Here is a 13,459-nt window from a genome sequence, read left to right as displayed (position 1 = left end):
CAGGTCGCGATGGGGGCAAATTAATGGGTTGCGATGGAAATTGTCGAGGATTATTAGATTGATGTGATTGAAATTGTCGCGGGCTATTAGATGAATAATTTTGTTGAAATTGTGGTCTGGGATGAAGTGGTTTAATTTGTGTATTTTGTGGGGGTTTCCTAGTTTGTCTATTTTGGAATGTAAGTCGTTTGTAATTATCGTATTTAATTTCGTCTTCTATAAAGTTGACTGCTTGTTCTATAGTACGTATGTCTTGTCTTGCCCCGATAAGTTGTTCATAATGATAAGGTAAATTTGATTTGAAAATGTTAAAAGCTTGCGTTGAAAAAAATGAGATTCGTCCGGTTTGTTCGTTGACCGATAAGAAATTTTGTTGTACTTTATTTACAATTCTAGCCTTAAGGGCTATTAATTTTTGACGAAATGTGTGAATATCTTCACCTGGGGTTAAGCTAGTGTATTGAAGTTCGATCTCCAAAGTTTCTAAAGATTTGTTATCAGAAAAATTTTATTTGAAGAAATTTCTAATCTCTGGCCATGTTTTAATATCAGGCCTACCTAGCAATGACTCGCGTGCATTACCTTGTATCTTGGTTTTAATAGATGCAAGTATTATAGTTTGTTGTCTGGGGTCGTCAGTACTAAGGAAATGAATTAAGTTTTCAGAGTTTTGCAAAAAATCCGGAAGTTCTATATCTCTCCCTGTAAATACTGGTATAAGTTTAGTTAACTTATCTAATGTATCCAAATTAAGAGGACTTGCCGAAGTTGATTGTGTCATTTTGACTAAATTATTAAATTATTTTATCTTTCGGACTATCTTTCTTGCTCACACCCTGTATAGGCGAGTCGAGATAGTATGAAAAAATAAAAGAAAAATTCTTACACTAAATTTCTTTCTAACCGCTCGGCTAACTAAGTAGCAGTTGCAAAGTTAAATTGAAATAAAAATTCCTATACTAAATTTCTTTCTAACCGCCTGACTAGCTAAGTAGTCGTTGCAAGATTAAATTGAAATCTCTAACCGAAAATTATGTTTTCAAAGCCGGTCTATTAATTAGACTTTGCAATTTGAATCAAATTTTCTAAACTATACGCTTTTCTGAGAGTTAAACTTGTCAGTTCACTTTGAGGAATAAGCGGACAATAAGAATTTGCAAATCTGGTACTTACAGCTGTTGAGACTAGTTAACCAACCACTAGTAGTTTCACCCAATAAATTTCTTCAACTGGTGCCAAAAAGACCTCTTCTAATTGTTCGTATCGTAGTTGAACTGTTGAGACAGAAACCTCCTGGACTGGATTTCTGAAGATTCAAAACTGGATCCAAAAGGCACTACGATCCTACCGACTGCGCCAATAAAATTATAGGTCTGGATGTTTATAACTTTTTATTAGCACCAACGTAAGTTGACAAACATGAAGCAAAAACTATACTGTGCCGTACATAAGATCTAGCGGCTTTAAATAGGAATAAATTATATGCATCAGCATTTCTGGAATAAGATGATGCGACAGGAATGCTGATGTTACATTATATGTTATATTAGATATGTTTTATACTGAAAAATAAAAATAGACGTCATACAGGGTCCCTATATTACAAGATGTGTACCATTACAAAAAAACACACTTATAATTTTTATTATTACTCTTATCAGCAGGTTTATGTGTATTGACAAACGATGTTGTCTTATATTCCTTTTTAGGATCTCTACTGTTAAAAGCAGTTTTGTTTTCAATTGTTTGTAACAGCTGACATTTATTGCTTAAAAATTTCTCAAATTCATCTATTGTAGGTTCTATATTATCCTTGGTATGATTTTCCCACTCCCGCTTAGTTTTATTATCTAATTTAGAATTTAGTAAATATATTAAAATGGTATCCCAATGCTCTGCGTGAGCATTTAAAGACTATAGTGCTCTAAAATTTAACAAAAATGTATCTAGGAATAATCGCAATGAATTATAATCTTCTTAAATTTATCGTTGATGACTCGAAAATCGATTTCAAATGAGAATGCGCTATTAGTTTTTTGTTTTGATATCTGTCGTTCCGAAATCCCCAAGCTACGTCATAATTAGCCTCAGTTACATCTAAATTATTTATAACCTTTAAGGCTTCATCTTTCAACACCGATTTTAAATAAAAGAATTTTTGTACATTATTTAACTTTCCATTGTTATGGATTAAAGATTTAAATGACTCCTGAAAGGAAGTCCATTTATCATAACTTCCATTAAATTCCGGTAACTTAATATCGGGCAATTTTATGCCTATATTGTCATTAGGAATATTTGAATTTATTGAATTTCTTATATTCGTATTATTCAAAGAATCTGAATCTCGTCCTGCTTCTTGTTCCAACTTAAAGTTCGCTGAACCCATAATTTCGAAATAAATTTTCTCAAACACATCTGTTTCAGCAGAATGGTCTGTTTCTGGGTCCAACATTTCTAATTCTAATTGTATCTCGCGAAATTCTACCAATAATTTTTCTATACTTTTTTTACGTACTGTAAATTCATGTATTTTCTCTGGCAACACAATATTTGCTATAAAAGTTTGAAACTTTGTAAGCTGAGCCTTAATATGACCACGCTTTATCGTTAATCTTTTAATGCTTTGTATATTTTCCTCGGCCATGTTTAATATCGAGAAAAATTTAACTAAAGCTCCACAAACAAATAAATTTTTACAAATAAAAAATCAAGGAACCAATTCCACAAATAACCAATATACTTTTCATTGTTGTTGTTCAATAGTATACTTTATAAATAAGAATTAGCAGTCGCACAACCAAACCAAACAAATATTTTTACTATCAAACTTACACTTATTTAGTGTAGCGAAATGTGTATTTCTAAATTCTTTCGAAATAACTAATCTAATATAAACTAAAATGTCAATTACACTAATGTGTATCAATTAAAAAATATTTCAAATATTTTATGCTCTAGTATACCAAATAAAATGAATAGGAAGGACTAAAAAATAGGTTACGACCTTGACACAAGTTGCTAATGTCGATCTGACTTCGCTCTTCGCTCTAGTTGGTTTTTTCGTTATTTTAAAAACTGCACGTGCTGCCTCAACCAATCTATTGCAATCTCGAAGGACTTTTTTTCTCAACTAGGGTCAACTAATTTCCACAATTTTCCAATATATCCGGCTCGAGGGACCAATTAATGTGGAGTTATCTTACCGATACCGATACCCTTATTTTTCTCTTATCGACTCACTTACTTCGTTAACCGAGTTAAACACCCTGTAGAATCAATGATATGTGCCTAACTACCAAGGACGCAAAAAAATAGATTGTCCACAAACTGTTGATGTTGATCCCCTTGGCACCACTTCCACCGACAAACTGGTATTATAAATCGAATAACACCAACGTCAATCACTGTAATGTTTGCTAATAATTTTACTAAATTTCACAATCAGTTGTGATCTGTATTTTTGGAGTTTGGAATGGATATTCTTCTGTTCAAACGGTAGAAGCACTTCGAAAATGAGATTGGCAAATTATTTGTAAAAAATGTACTGACCAGGAGGACTAGGAACTAGGATAATGAAATATTCTCTCTGAATAATAGGTGGATAGATCTGTTATATAATATAAAAGAACTAAGTAAATTAAACTATACATTTTAATAATATACATATAATTCTATATCTGTTTCTCTAAATATATATTGCAACATAATATGGATAACTCCCCAATTTTTTTTATCAAGTCCACAAGTAATTTTTGGCAGTGCTAATTTTTTAATATTTTTAAGGACTACTGTTTGTCTTAAATTTATCAGTGTTTTAAAAATTGTTCTATAATTTGGCTTGTGGAAATATATTTTTTTCGTTATCATGTACAATAATGATCGCCCACAGGGCGACACTAAGGATGCAGTTTGACCGACTTTACATTCTTGGGCTTGCAAAATACCCACATTTCCAAAACGTTTTCTAAAATAAAGGAAACAAATATATTGTAGGGAGCTCTAGCTGGGTGGGTATGTCAGGCAGGCACTCGATATTTTTTTGTAAAACTTTATTGGTTTCATAAATACATAAATCTGCACAACGCTTCTTTTCACACATCACATAACATAATTGATAATACCTAACCTCTCTTTTTTCTAACCAACTAACCATAAGCCTAAGATCTCCAGATCTCCTCCTCTTCTTCTTCTCCGAATCGCGCGGGATTTTTTAAATATTTGAATCAGGTTACTACAGTTCGGCCAGCCTGACAATATGATTGACCTCAATCATAACATAATGTGTTAACCATAAAATACATAAAATCATAATGAATGCACATATCATTAACATCACTTTAAAATCTAACATAAATCTTAAGAGTACATAAATATCTTAACTAAGATCATAAATTCACATAAACATGGTTTTCTTAAAACATAAGGACATAACAGTAATTTATCAAATTCAAACATAACTAACTACTAAAGGCGGAGATATACTGGCGAGATACTTGCGACAAAACTCGAGCGAGCGACTTCCGCATCAGTTTACACTTGAGCAATAATAATTGTGATTTTACTGTCGGGGAAGTTCAGCAAGTACAGCTTAATCGAGTTCTCACCAAGCTATTTACACTGTCAGCAAATTTATACTTGCATAATGTGTTCGCGGCTGACAGTGCTGACACAGTGACAGTTTTTAGTTGAAAACATAACATGGCACCAGTAAGATGTGTTCGTACTGCAGCAGCATTATTATTATGTAACAGTTACAATAAAAAAAATAAAAAGAGGCGAAGGTTTTGGGTACGAGATTGGATATTACGTAGAGAAAAATATGGGGCCTACAACAAGCTCATTCGTGAGCTGAAAATTGAAGATGCACAACAGTTTAAAAATTTTATTCGCATGTCAGCAGTCGACTTCTCAGCATCTTGTTTTTTATTTCTGTTTCTGTAACCTACAGAATGCACATCCCACAGAACAGAATTTTCTTCGTACAGAGTTATTAACATTTGTATTTCCGTATTTGTCCAAACCTTCTTGTTCTCCGCCATGTTGAACTCGCACTGTTCACTCGCCAAATATCGAAACAAACTGGAAGTATTGTAATAAATTGCGCAAACGCAGTTATACCTATTTAGACTTGCAAGTTAGAATGTTGCGTGAGTTCTTGTGCGAATTCAATAATATCGACTCACCGCGCTGTTTAGACTAATGACAGCAGTGTCTGACAGAACTCGCGCTTGTTTTCTCGCTAGTCTACAGGCCCCTTAATTTTCTAAAGTATTTTACATTATTCATTTTCTAATCAGGGCTTCATACGTGATGGAGCCATTACTCCTTCAAAAGGCATTTGTGTAATTTGAAATCTTTCTACGTCAGTGACTACATATCTATCGTTATCTAAAACTGCTTTGATAATGTACGGACCTCTAAATTTTTGAATTAATTTCTTATTTGTTCCTACACTTACATCAGTATTTGCAATCATGACATAATCACCAACATTGTAAACATGTGAGCATTTGTGTTTTTTTGTCAAAAACTTCTTTAACATACATTTGAGATTTTGCGATATTTTCAGCAGCTTTTTCTTTAATTAAGTTTAAATTTCTATTAGTTTCTTCCTGCGATTCTAAATACAATCTTAAAACAGCTTGAACATGACCTTTTTGATGTACACCAAACAATAACATACTAGGACTTTCGCCCGTTGATCTAATAACCGTATTATTTATAGAAAATTCGACTTTTGACAAAACTTCATCCCACTTATCTATTGATTCAGACAATTTCGAACACATGGAACTTAAAGACTTATTTATTATTTCTATTTGACCATTTGCACGGGGTACTCCGGTTGCAATAAGGACATGTTGAATGTCATGCTGGGTCATAAATTCTTTAAAATCATTTGATGTAAAACATGATCCTCGATCTGAAATAATTCTGCTAGGCTTACTATAATTTCGAAAGTACGAACTTAAATGTTTGATTACCTGCTTTGTATTAGTTGAACTACATGGATAAATTTTTACAAACCTTGTAAAACCATCGATTACAGATAAAATATATTTATTTTGATACCGAGTTTTCTCTAAAGTACCAAAATGATCGATATGTAAAGTTTCAAAAGGTAAATTACCCTTAGGTATGGGATTTAAATAGCCTTCAGCTTTTCCCGTGATAGGTGAGTAACTAATGCATTTTAAACAATTTGATATATAATCTTTGATCTTTTGCTTTAGGTTAGGAAACCAGTAAGTACGACATAATAGTTCAAATGTTTTGTTTATACCAGGGTGACCAATCTCATCATGATAAGTACGAATAACGCTCGCTTCCATACAACTTGGAACATAGAATAGTAATTTACCATTTTGTTTTCTATAAATCAAACCATTTCGTAATTCAAAAAATTTACCCTTACCATGTTCTAACGATTCTCTAATTTCACTAATATGTTTGTCCTGATCTTGTTTTATGGATAAATTTCTTTCAAAAGAATTGTCATCTATGATTAAAATTGGATTTCTACTTAAACAATCAGCATGAGTCATTTGTTTACTTGATCTATGCTCTACTGTATATAAATAATTTTGTAATTCTAACGACCAACGCAAAATTCTAGGATTTATATCTTTCATCTGTAAAGCGAATTTAATACTATTACAGTCTGTAATTATTTTGAATTCAATTCCTTGCAAGTAAACTCTAAAACGATTTAAAGAATGAAATCTACACAACATCTCGAGTTCGTAACTATGAAACTTACTTTCAGTCGGAGTAGTTCTTTTTGAAAAATAAAAAANCTCACAGGTGGTGTGGAAACGAATGTAAAGAAATTTGTTGATGTGCTTTGAAATTCCACTTACTTGTAAGCATAAACATAAATATTCTTGTAATATTATGGTTAGAAATGTCTACACAAGAGGATTGTACTGGTATGAATAACTTGAAAACGGCAAACGTTAGGAAAAAAATTCAAGTTACCTTTTTTACGTATTATGTGCATTAGAATATAAATCCGTTACAATAACTTGTAAAAATGCAGTGGCGTAGGTTTTTTTTATAAAAAAAAAGAGATGACCCCTGCCCAGTTGTACACCACTGGTTGTACCTTTAGAGCTCATATTTTAGGGAATGCAAGGCCTACTATCATAGATTATCTGTACCAAATTTTATTGAGATCGATTAATAGATTCCCGAGATATAAACAAAAAATTTATTTTTTTAACAACTTTAACACCCTGTATCTCTAAAACGGGACCTATGTATATATGGCAAACACATATTATTTTAAAGAGATCTATCTGCCCTCGAAGTTTTCTGCATAAAATTTGGACCACCCTGTATAACTAAAAACGCTATTTTTACAGCGAGGTATGCTTCAAACTTATTGATTAATTATTTTGATGAATATCTTCTCTTTCAGTAAATTATTTATCACCAAATTCAGCAACTTTGACTGACCTTGCATTTTTTAATATAATCGAAATCCCAATGGTGTGGCTCGAGAAACGGCCACCCTGTATATCTATACATCAATATAATAATGAAAAACAGACCTGAATTGTAGAGCAAAACCTCTACTTATTCGTAAATCTTTAGAAACGCAATGCCCTAGTGCATAGTCTGGTGTCGCGTTAAACAAACTTCCTCGTACCATTGCGATAGATAATTATTGTGTTGTACTTTAAATTGTAGTAGACCCAGAATTGGGTCCACTCTATATCAAAATTCTGTGTTCCTTTTCTATTAAAATCTGCCGATACATCTTTTCTATATCAGCGCTCATTACATACTTGTAACTGCGAAACCTTGTTAGTATAGAAAAAACGTCTTGTTGTAATGTAGGTCCGATATATTGCGCGTCATTAAGTGAAATTCCTGAACTAGTTTTTGCCGAGCCGTCGAATACAACCCTGCATTTAGTTGTTAGACTATCCCCTTTCAATACGGCATGATGAGGCAAAATATATCCATCCGATTTTTCTAAATTTTGACAATACTTTATTTCCGTCATATGCCCCAGCCTTTCATATTCCTCCATAAAATTGCAGTAACTATTTTTTAATTCCGGATTATTTATTAATTTTCGCTCTAATGATTCAAACCTACGAAGTGCAGTGTCATATGAATTGCCTAAATTATTTATTGTATCTTTAAATGGGATATGTACTATAAATCTGCCAGACTCATCCCTAATTGTTGTTTTTTCGAAGTATGATTCACAATATTTTTCATCGTTACTTAAAAAAGAAGCTTTATTGTTTACCTCCTCTATATTCCAAAATTTTATTAACGCATTATTAGACAGTTCTGTTGAATCCTGGCTACAATAAAAACTAACCGAATTATTATTAAATTTTGTATTAAGTTCTAAATTGCCTGCTACGACCCACCCAAGTCGCGTATTACGTAACAGAGGTCCCTTGGGTCTAAGCTTTATTTGCTCATTGCAAAGAATTTCCCAGAATACGTTTGACCCTAGCAATATGTCTATATCTGATGAAATATTAAAATTAGGATCCGCTAATTCATGATTATCAGGCATATTTAACATATTTTTATTAAATGCTATTGACGGCAAACTGTCCGTTATTTTTGACAATATTAAACATCTAATCTCCGTATTAAAATCGCTATGACACGACCTTATTGAAATATTAACCTGACTATTAATATTAGTCAAACTCTGCCCTACTCCCTTTACTGAATGATTTATTCTTAACTTTGGCAATTTTAATTTATTGCACATATTTTCTGTAATGAAATGACTCTGTGATGCAGAATCTAAAAGAGCCCGACAAGTAACCCATTCATTATTGTTCGCTTTTACATTTATTAGAGCGGTGCACAAAATAACTTGTGAACACGTGCCGCGGTTCTTACTCTCCTGTGAATTCAAAGCAACCGAACTTTTTTCAGGGATTTCATTCCCCTGCCCGCGTTGATCAGCATTCCGACTGTCCGCATTCTCGCCTGCCGGCGTCCTTTCCGCATCTTCTTTGCTGTTATTGTTATTGGAATTTTCAACATGTAAAATTGTATTATGAGCCTTATTACATTTTTGACACTTAGATTTGCTACAATTCCACGACGCATGAGATGGTCTTAAACAATTTAAACACAACTTCAATTTTTTTATTTCTGNACATCAAGGTTTGACATTTCAAGAATCGCTATCAGAATCATATATAGAACTTTAATTTTGATTCCACTCATAAATATCAATGAAAGGTATGCTAAACTTTGCTTATAGTCTTATTTGAATACAATATTTCTATTTATAAGTGTAACGTTAATTTGTTCTCCGAGAAGTCCAGCTGTCAAAATATTATTTATTTGAATTTCCCTAAACCGGTACTTCTGTCTGGTTAAAATCTTTATAGAATTATATTGGGTACTACATTTTAATTTTCTAGTATATTTTCGAGCCTTTGTTAAGTGTTTTTAATTGAAAATTTTCTATCTTAACTTATATTTTGACATATAGATATTCTCAGGTAGCGATCTTTGCATTTTTGTGTATAAAACTCATACTATGTACTAAATTATATTTCCCCTTTCATAATTATCTCGTGCGACACATCTCTGTTAGAGTTTTACCTCTCAACATTTTAATTTTGTAATTTTTATGTACTTGAGTAGGTACTTGGTTCTCGTTATATCATAACAATATCTTTTCTTGTTCAATAAGATCTTTAAAAATTTGTTGTACGTATCTACTAAAATTAGCTGGACTATTTTTTAATCTAAATGGCATTTTTAAATACTCAAATTGTCCACTATGGGTCACAAAAGAAGTGTATTTTACAGAATCCGGATGTACATTTACATGATGAAATGCATATTTTTAAGTCTAATCGGGTAAAAAAATGTTTATTTCTCAAAAGGTCAATTNAACCTGAACTTGTACAACAACAACAACTACTACTACGGCATCAACAACGACGACAACAACAACAGAAGCATAAGTACCAGCAAGATCAATACTGCCCTACTTCGGAAAAAAGCCGCATGTATAAAAGTTCTTGTTTTGAGAAAAAAGCGTTTAAATATATCCTACATTTCGAGTGTTTTTATTTTGCTTATAGTTTTCAGATAAGTAGAGATATATTTATGCTTCCTTAACTAATAACTAAAGGACAATTTATATTTTGGTCTAATAGTAAAGGTATTTGATAAATTATAAAAATATAATAGATTTTAATTTATTTGAGTAAGAAAACTGTGACATACGGCACTTTGACTAATGAAATTTAAATAGCACTAGTAAAAAAGCCGCATGTCAGTCATGTCAGTCACATACGGCTATTTGCCTTAAGAAATTTAAACAATACTATAGCAAAAAAAGTCGCATGTGAAGATTTCACCTATTTGATAGGCATAGCAAGTGCAGAGTTTAAAGTGACATTTAATGTCAATCGGGGAATATTAATAAAAAATCATAAAATACGATTAGAATAAATATTAAAAATGTGTCAGTTATATCCGTTATACCTACTTAAAAGAGGGTTTCATTTTAACTCCATTTTTTTAAACACACTGTATAAATAATCGGAGGAAAAAAATATATGTTTCACACAGCAGAGAAACATATTTACTGCCTTGGCTAGTTTCATTGCGTCGGCAGTAAATCTGTTACTTATCTGCCAAGTTAAACAAAATAACTATTTAAAGCAGTCGAAATTTTTTTTATTGAAGTTAAAATAATAAATGTATACACAGAAAAATATTGTAAAGAGTTTTAAAACAAATAAAAATTTCTTATATTTCAATAGAAACAGAAATAAATGTAAATATTAAAAAAATATACTAAAATTTCAAATTAAAATATTTAACCTTAGTCCTCAATATGCTCTATGAGATTACGCGAATTATTGTTTACTGCCAAGTCCTTCCAAAACTTTTTTTTTGTAAAGGGATGATGTCACCAAGATTTGTTAATATTGTTTGTTTTCTCTTATCGGTAATACCTCGANGAACCTTACAGGGCGCGCGTTTTATCACTAGTCACTGCCCTGTGCAGTGTATTAAACGAATATCTAATAATCCTAATAATCTAATGTAAGATGGGAAGCGAGGCGCAAGCCCGACTAAATTGGGGAAGCCCGCAAACTCGGGTCACGTCACAGACAAGAGAGACCGTAGACCGTCAATTAGCACAATAACACCGTTGCCAACGCTTCAGTTTAAGGTTTTTTTAAAAGAATATTAAAAATTGGAAATTTAGGAACTTTAATAAAAAATCCGGTACAATCCGGGACGGGTTTATTTTCCGGGCTGTACTCCAGAAAACCGGAACGGGTCCCGGCCAATTCGGTACGGTTGATCATCTTGAATTAGATACTTTTAAATCCTTAAATGCCCTTTTATTGTTTCTTCCAAAATAATTGTATTCACAAGTCAGAACATCATTGAATGTCAACTTAAGAATTTTATTGGTTTTAGAGGCAACATTATTTCCCCTCAAGCCAAAGTAATACCTAAAAGAGTAATGAAATTGACACACCACAGATATAGACTTAGAATGAATTAAAATTGTAATAATTAAATAATATATACAGGGGGAGTCAGAAAGAATGGGTCAACACTAAACTGGATATACTAGACACCAAAATATTATGTTTGAGCTCATCATGCCTTATACGAATGTAGCTGGTTTAAGAAATACAGGGTGTTCAAGGTTTCAATTTCATTCTGAAATTTCTCAATAACTGAGAAAGTTTTGGTAGCATGACTCTGAAACTTGGTAGGTTGGGTTTTTTGGTGTGAGAATTACGAATTTGAGACTTATTTTGACGTTGCTCCTAGAGGGCGCTAGTTTCACCATATTATTTAGGTAAATCAGAACATATTTTTTTCTGTTGAACTACGGTTTAAAAATGTTAAAAATCTAAAATAATGTTCAATTCTACATACAAAATGTACTCCTGATTAGGTTGCCTAACTTTATCGGTTTCTGAGTTATTTGCATTTAAAAGTTTCAATGTATTTTGTGGTGATTTTCTAGAAAGTCTTTATACATATTAGTTATAGTTATGTCACTGGGTAGGTATAACTTATTAGGTGCGTGTTCTCTTCGATAATGAGATACACTAGGAGAAAATGACTTTATATGCTGCACAATAATATTCTTATCAATTGAATTTTTTCTTTTCCAAGTTCCTCGATTATCTTTTGGAGGGCTTGATAAAATTCTAAGGATTCTATCATTATTGCACGCATATCCTACAGTTCCTCGAAAAAAATTTTTGCAGACTTTTTGTTTTTCACCCAAATCATCTTTTAAATAAAAATTTCGGTGAATATTTTTTTTAAAATCCGTTTCCACCGTATTTGCGCGTCTTTTCAATACTGATAGAGTCTCTGTATAATCTAGTAAAAATTGTTTTTGTTGTTCAAAATTTTTTCGCCAATATTTTTCGTTAATTATTAGTCTTCTCTCCTGACTAAATTTCATAAAACATTTGTCTCTGCACTTGGAAACAGGTTTTACTTGATGCAGCTTTAATTTATCGTTATGAAGAAATTTCTTTCGTTCTGCTGGAGAAAACTTATATTTTTTTCTTGATCTTTCTTTTCCTCGTTTTGTAGTAGCAGATTCATCTATAGCGAATACTTCTTTTCTAGTAGGTGACAAATTAGTTTCTTCTTCTGCTATGTCTATCCTATTTGTTTCTAGTTTCTCAGAATCATCATTGATATGTCCAATGTTGTCGAGGTTGTTTAGTTTCCGTATTTGTGGCAAATTCTGTACAGGCAGGAATTCAATTTCTTCCATAACGATCTGGTTGGTGATGTTATTTGTCTCCTTAATTTCTAAAGTAACATTTTCTGCAATTTCACTTGTGAAACTGATTAAATGTTCTTCAATAAAACTGTTTGTAAGAATAATAGGAACATTATTTTCATCAGTCATTATCAAATTTTCAATATCAAAAGGTGAATCAACAGAAATAGCTTCATGGTTTTCAATTATTGTAAAAGTACTGTCTATAATTAATTCTAATATTTATTTAGCTACGCAGATACTCGTGCTGCTTCTTTTAATTTTTAAAAGTTTACTTGGCCTTAAATTTTCAAGTCCATTAGGAGGGTGCTTTTGAGACTGACGTTTTCTAAAACTAGTTTCATGTTGCTGATTTCTCTCATTTAAAATTAATGGCGATGTTGATTTCGTCGCCAACATTGCAATTTTTTCTTCGGTTCATTTTATCTATAACAAAAGAGCATAATTAAAATTAATATAACCCACAAAAATATGCATTTGTACATACGTAAAATAATAATTTTATTATTTTGCAACTATTACCTATGGCGCATGATTTGGTTATCGACAATTTCAAATTAATCATGTTAGTATCATTATAACTTAAAAAGAAAAAAATAACTTACCTAATATTATTAAAGAAATATTTTAATACGTTTAACTAATCTCTAAAAAAATACAACACGCCACTTC

Source organism: Anoplophora glabripennis, unplaced genomic scaffold (genome assembly GCF_000390285.2).
Source record: "Anoplophora glabripennis isolate ALB-LARVAE unplaced genomic scaffold, Agla_2.0 scaffold1066, whole genome shotgun sequence".
Classification (NCBI taxonomy): Eukaryota; Metazoa; Arthropoda; class Insecta; order Coleoptera; family Cerambycidae; genus Anoplophora; species Anoplophora glabripennis.
This window is presented reverse-complemented; position numbering follows the sequence as displayed.